Raw genomic sequence first — 7258 nt, forward strand, 5'->3', positions numbered from 1 at the left:
CCTAAAGTTGTCTGAACAATATCGTCAAAATCGCTTTCTTGATCTCAAGACATACTGTCAGTATGAAACGTGGATTCTTGATGAATGTAAGAATTTACATTTTAGTGATAGAGTAAGAAAGTATAACAAACTCGGCGCTATTATGGGCACTTTTTTCGTCCGTCCGTTCGTCCGTCCGAGGCCTGGTCCGAGGCCTTAACTACTCCTGCAGTTTTCAAGATATTTAGTTCGTTCCTTTGAATTCGGTAGTTCATAACCCTGGCACCTGATTCAAGAAAAATCTTGCCGATTAATGTGCGCATGAGCAGGCTGCACAATGTCAACTTTCTTATTTATCGAGATATTTTATTGAAATTTCACCCATATACTTCTAGTAAAGGCAAACATATCGCATATAGTAAAAATCATATGTGAACATGCGTAGACTGCGCAATGCTAAGTTTGTTATTCAGAAGAATAATGATCCTATGACTTATTTTCAAGTACAATACATCTTTTTCACATTTAAGTAAGCTACATTCGCCACTTCCCTAGATTCCCAAGTGCCGTTCAAGACATCTTTTTTAGCGCATTTTTTAAGAATTAAAAAAAATGTGCTATTGTTTGCGTTTTGTTCATCCGTCCGGGCCCACTTCTACCGTTTTGAACTACTTCTAGGGTAATGGTCCTAGAGTCCTAGAATGTTTTGCAGTAGGTAGCGTATACCTTGAAGGTGTGCCAGACGGCCATCAAATTTCGCTGTCTAAAAGGGGGCCCACCCCCACGAATTATTTCCTGAGATGCTGTTTTTGAAAGTAAAACGTGCATAGCTTTTACATACGGCAACCAATTGGTCTCATATTTTGCATACGCATGCCTTTAGTGGCGCCAAGTTAAACTTACTTTAGAAAATGGGGGGGTTAACACATGTTCTACCCTTCATGGTATTCTAATGAAAGGTCTCATTGAAATAAATTGGTTTGTACAAACTATAACTTTCCCGTGCGACTCTTTTTCGAGATCAGTGAGCGACGGGGCCTGAGGGGGGGGGGGGTTAAACATTAATTTTATCTCTAAGTGTATTCTAATTAAAGGTCTCCAGTTTTGGATTTATTTCTGTTTGCAAAATAAGACTGCAACAGAGCATTTTGTCCTCCCTTAAGAGTGTACTTATCTTAGACCATATAGTACATGGACTGCTAATTGTAACGAAAATATGGTCAAGGACATCGCCTGGGTATGTGAGTTTCAGGGTAAACGAGTCTGTCCGAAGTTGTCCGATTAGATACGATTTGAGACTGTCAACCTATAAATTAACAAACGTCAATTAATTAATCGCCTAGATATGCCAAAAAAGCAAACCTATCCGTATTTGTAAACGTATAGAAGATAATCAAGAGTATTTAAAGCTTCCCGTACTACGCGGTTCCCATAAAAGCTACTCTTTACGCGATCCGAGTGGTGTTCATACGGCTTTAGTTTACCCTGAGATTCACATACCCACGACTACAGTGCCCTCTATCCGTGACCACCCATTTTGTATTGAAAGCATAGGGATAATAGCAGTCCATGTACTATATGGTCTAAGGTACTTATACATAATATTACATCCGATATCACAACACGAAATGAACAAGAAATTTACTTAAAATATAACGCGTACTCGTACTCATTTCGAAGTTATTGGGTGGAAATTCCACAAATTAGTCTTGATCGAGACGGTGTTTTGTAGTAAAAGAAGAAAATGGCGCAGAGAAGTAATTTTGCCATAGAGAATTGATAAAAATATTGACATTGGTAAGGCGAAGAAACAAACCTCCTCCTTTATCAAGTGGACTTCCATCCGATTTGTATTGATCACTTTAAACATTGTACCCTTTACGTCGCATGTGTTGAATGTTGGTTTAGGCCCGACGAAACTTACCGCAAACCAGACCCGCACCCTGAAGGTATAATAACTTGTTGAATTCTGTCTTGTTAAAATTTGAATGCAAACATCTGACGTAATGGGGTACAATACAATTTGATGGTAATAGACGCGAAATTGGAATTGCCGAGACGCTACGTTAAATAGCAATACTTCCACTTCATTTCGTGCGTGCTTATTAGAAAATGAACTGGGATATAAGGGAGCAATTCCAACGCAAGGGTCGTGTAATCTTTTGTATGGAACATTGCATGTTGTTAGTCCCAGACGTTCGACGTCGCGGCGCCTACTAACGGCTGTAGGTCTTATATAATATTGGACCTTTTTAGGACGAACGGGTTTACGGTTATTGTACGATGACATGTGGTTTACGTAGACTACATTTTTATAGCAAACCTCTTATAGGAATTTCATAATTCTCGTGCCCATCTTTAGAGTAATTCCAGTAATAGGTACCAATTTCGTGCAAGAATGCACTTATGGGATTAATGGAAATTCTGAAGCGTTTACATTGCAAATTGGGAAGCTCCAGTTCCAGTTCAATATAAACTTATAATTGAATTTGTTTTCGCTAGTAAATTTGTACAGTATAGTATGGGTTGATGAAGTATACAAAAAAGCTGTCATTCTATCGCGTAGGTAATGGAAATGCTTCCCTTCAAATATCAAAGTAACATCGTCACAGATAAATCCTTTTACGTTTGTTTGCAAGTGTTTGATAAAATTTAATAAAACCCTCTAATGAAATTCCTAAAAGGATTAAGTGCGGGTAATAGAAATCAAGAGAATTCGTATTTCTCTAAAAGTCCAATAATAAGTTGGAGGCATCAGAAGTTAGACCACTAACTTGAGCAGTAATCGTATTACCGGTTCGAACTTTGCGTACACCGCTTGTTGGAGAACAAAGGGAAAGACGAGAAAGTTTTAAACAATGCTAATCATCGTCTCTTTGGTTGTGATTTTAACGTTTTTAACGCCGCTTTAATTAATCCGCGAGATGTTGGGCAAAGTGGAAAGCCTGGTAGTGACATTTTGATAGTAGGTAGCGCCGGAATTCTAGTAATTCCCGCACGAAAGCCCATTATTACCCGTCCCAGGGGTCAAACTCTGCTAACACAAAAGCTCTTTGGTTTAGAATCTATGCGCGATATGAACTAATACCCACATGTTCCATAGTTTTAAATGTTGAATTTGCCCTCCAAGGCCTTGTAATTTTCCATTTTTTTAACAGAAGGATTTTATTGCATCAAAGATGACTTCACCATTTATCACTCCGGAATCGACGTGAAGACTAAGACTAAACGCAATTCAATTTGCTTATATAACAAACAAAAAGCTCCCAGAGAAATCTCGAATCAGCATATTATCATATTTTATGAAAAAATATGCGCTTTCATTCCTTATTTCGGCGCCTCGTGAATGTTCTAGAACTATCGCAACAGTAAAAATTCAACTATATTTCAAAACAAAATGGACGTCAACATTTTTAGATTGAAACATTATTTCTGAAGCAACTGGCCACAGATAATACGGTGGATGTTCCACGTAATATTAACGTGCTATTTGGAGACCTTTAACTCTAAATGGGATCATAACGTTGTTTGGTACCTTAACTATTGTTTTGCTGTTAACATCATGAACAGCTAATCTATGTCAGTCTTCCACCCTGCGCGGTAGAGAGCCGTTCGATCCCTAGGGGCGGATTAATTGAAATAATATGCGTATAGTAAGTGAGATAACTACATATTTTATAATCAATTCATTATATTCTTTACTGTGTATCTCCTGAACTGCAACTCACCTTCGCGTAGAAACTCGAAGGTTAAACACGTTTATTAACTTTTCCTTAAATTAAAAGAGGACTCTAAGGCCTCGACATTGATTATACCTAGGTACACTGAAACGTTTCTTTATTGGCAACCACTTGCTTTAATTTGCGATTCACAAAGTGCAGGTCACCTTCCAAAGGACCGAAATATGAGAGAACCTGGTTAGAGGGGTGTTCTACAAAAGGAAGTTAATGAAGGTACCTATCGCACTTTTTCTTTTCGTTAACAAAATTCAGGTGTTTACGACATAAACTTCAAACGTAATTTATTTAAATAGGATGCGAAGGGTATATGCTTTTCATAAAAAAGTTGTATTATTAAGTTTGTATTCCAATGCATATCTTAAGGTACATCAAAGAATTTCTTCTGCATATCTCACGTGCCGAGAAGTAAAATTACAAAGATATTTTGCTTGTATAACCTTATAATGCTCGTAAATGACACGATGTTTAATTAAGCTATATCTTAACTACCTTGTTAGAAAACGAATATGCATTATTCATGGAAAATAGATTTCTTAATCTTAGAGATCCTTTGTAAGTTTGAAGAGCAAAAGTTGTTGAGTGCGTTCTTACTCATGACGAAAAAACCATCTTCGTGCTTTTTAAAAACTTATTATTCTCGTTACCGATCAGTATTCTAAATCGGAAAGTTGTAAATGAAATTACTATTCGGAAAGTGGTTACTATTCTCTAGTTCTGAATCATTAATTTGAAATACAAGACACGAAATACATGTCACAATGGAGTGGGAAATTAAAACGTTTTTTTCCAAAAATAGTATATTGTTCCGTAAACAACGTCATGTAGGCGATATTTCAAAGAGTAATTTTAAGATTTTCTTTTTTTAAATTATCGACCATCTACGTACGGAGTACTATGTAAAAGCAAGCTTTGGAAGCTTTTCTTTATTTCAGGAATTTCGTCTTAGTTTCATTTCATGTGTATTGGAATAAATTTTAGTCATTGTCAATCAATGTGTGTTTATTCGAACCCATTGTACGGCCCGGATGGAGCCTGTATGTCAGATTTACCTTCTAGTAACTATCCAAGATTTATTTCAGGTGTTTTATGTAATAAGTTATTTTAAATTTTCGGAAGTCGATAGAATCCACTGAAACTCCCATTTTTTTTAAATTGAAGGCAACATTCGGGTTTTTCCTTGCAGCAGATGGCGCAAGTGTACGAGGAAAAATTATAAACATCCTTTCAAGTTTTATTTGTTTGAGCTAGCTGGACAGGCGTTTTGTGGCACACTTTTTAAATTTGTTTGAGTTATGAGGAGACTCCCCCATCAATATATTGAGATGCTGTTTTGGTAAGTACAATGTAAGTACATGCGACGACCCCCATTACGTGCCAAATTTTAAATACGTTTGTACCTAGAGATGCCAAGTAATTTACTACTTTATTTTGGTTGGTAATTTAGTAAGTCGTATTGCACTCAATTTGATTGGTGAAAAGTGAAAAGTATGGCTTCAGTAACGATGTACTAAAAATTGTTGCTTCACGGGGTGTTTGGCTTTTCAGAAATAGGCAGAGGGGTAGAAAGGAATTATTTTCATTAAACCGGCTACTGCCCCTCCCTCCCTAATGACTTACCAACATCGGTACTAATTCTTCTTGTCGCAAGAAATATATGAAAAGAGTACTCACAAAAGCAAAATGGAACGTATGGACTATACCTTTGATGGAGAGAATGTCGGAAGAGGGTACTCATAGACAAAATGAATGTCTACGCGAGATGAATCTATTGGCGGGACAAAAATTTGAAGTGCGAATGTCTCTAGAAAGAAGTACCTGCAAAGGGCTTTACTTACGGCACATTAACCATAACAGCCAACTGTAAAGCCCTAATTTTGGTGTATCTAGTATGGACCATGTCTAATTTTGTAAATAGCCGCATTTTGATTTGTTTATTTAATTGATAAGAATATACGTGTTGTCAAATAAGGTAAATTATTTGTCATATTTAAAAAGTTTATCTCATGTTCTTTCTCCTGTCATAGATAAAAGTTGGTTATCACTAACAATTAATTTAATTTGTAAACAGCTGTTATGTTATTTGAAGAAGAAAATTGTGCGTATTTCGAACTGGAATGGAGGAGAGGGAAATGTGTTAAATAGAAGAGGAAGTGGTGAACTGGTTTATTATTGATAGTATCAAGGTAATTAAGACCTCTTTGAACCTGTTTTAATCGAGCGCTTGCATGCGTGGTTTTGTGTCGTTTGTACTGTCGCCTATTTTCATTACAGCAATCATTGAATAAATTTGTGTTGTGTTTAATCAGTTTCGTATTCAAAGGAGCCCAAGTTAGGATGTTAAGAGTTTCCTGCAAAATTGGTTATCGTGAGAGACTTTATTTGTTGTGAGCTAGCTGGACAGGTGTGGTGGGTGGTGTAGTGACCGCAGGCAAACACGCATCTCATTATTTATTTGGCGTCCAACGTGGAGAACACGACATTATTCATTTGGCGCCCAACGTGTGGCACGCCGCAATATGTAGTAATAAATTAGTAAAACCAACAAAAATAAAGCAAATTGTGAATTGATGAAAACCTGACACTAGATTTAGGTACATCGAGATGGAAACCTGTTGAGGATATATCGAAATAGCATTGGAAAAGCAACCTACAACACCTACACATCATGGATCAATATAGAACCACAATGTAACACTAGAAAACAAAAAAAAATGTTTCAAAGTATAGTACTAAATATTATCCAATTGAGTACGAGTATTACAATCAGTCATAAGAATACGAAACAAAACAATAACAGCCGAATGAGACCGATGCGAGGAAATATGGAAACGGATGGTAAAAGGATGCTTCATAACAAAAAACCTGGAAGATGCAATGGTACGGTGATATAATAATATAATAATATTAGAACATAGGTGACCTAAAAGAATATTGAAATGAAACTTCCCAGGGAGAAAATTCATTGTAAGATGGAAAATGCACACAGATTAGGTATGTCAGGAAAAATGGCAAGTACAAGTATTTTTTCCAAATAAATCGAAGGTTTGAAAATGGAGCTACGACTCCAAAAGTTCCAAAATTTACATTTTTTCATTCATTTTTTTCAGGCATTGAGGTTGAAAGATATCTAGATCACAAATTTGGTCGAAATTGAACCTTTTTCGTAACCTATTCGCCATCTTAGGATAGGAATGTTGGAAATATTTTTGCAAAAATACTATGCGTTAAGATCCTTAGGCAAAATTTCAAATTTTGGGACGTTTATTGAATTAACATCTTTCACTCGTTATCGTCTTGTATAATAACAAAGACTATCGTGGATAGTCTTTGATAATAACTAACTATTACATCATTACTCAATACATTGGTCAAGTATCATTTCATTCTATAGTCGCTTATCTTTCGAATGTACCCAGTGATAAATCTCCTGTTCATAAACTCATAAACTTAACATAATATACACTGGAAAAGATAATAAAAATAAATAAAAAATTACAGAACGACGTCAAAACTTTTCTCGCGTAAGGAAAAGATTGAGT

Source organism: Photinus pyralis, unplaced genomic scaffold, assembly GCF_008802855.1.
Source record: "Photinus pyralis isolate 1611_PpyrPB1 unplaced genomic scaffold, Ppyr1.3 Ppyr1.4_LG5, whole genome shotgun sequence".
NCBI lineage: Eukaryota > Metazoa > Arthropoda > Insecta > Coleoptera > Lampyridae > Photinus > Photinus pyralis.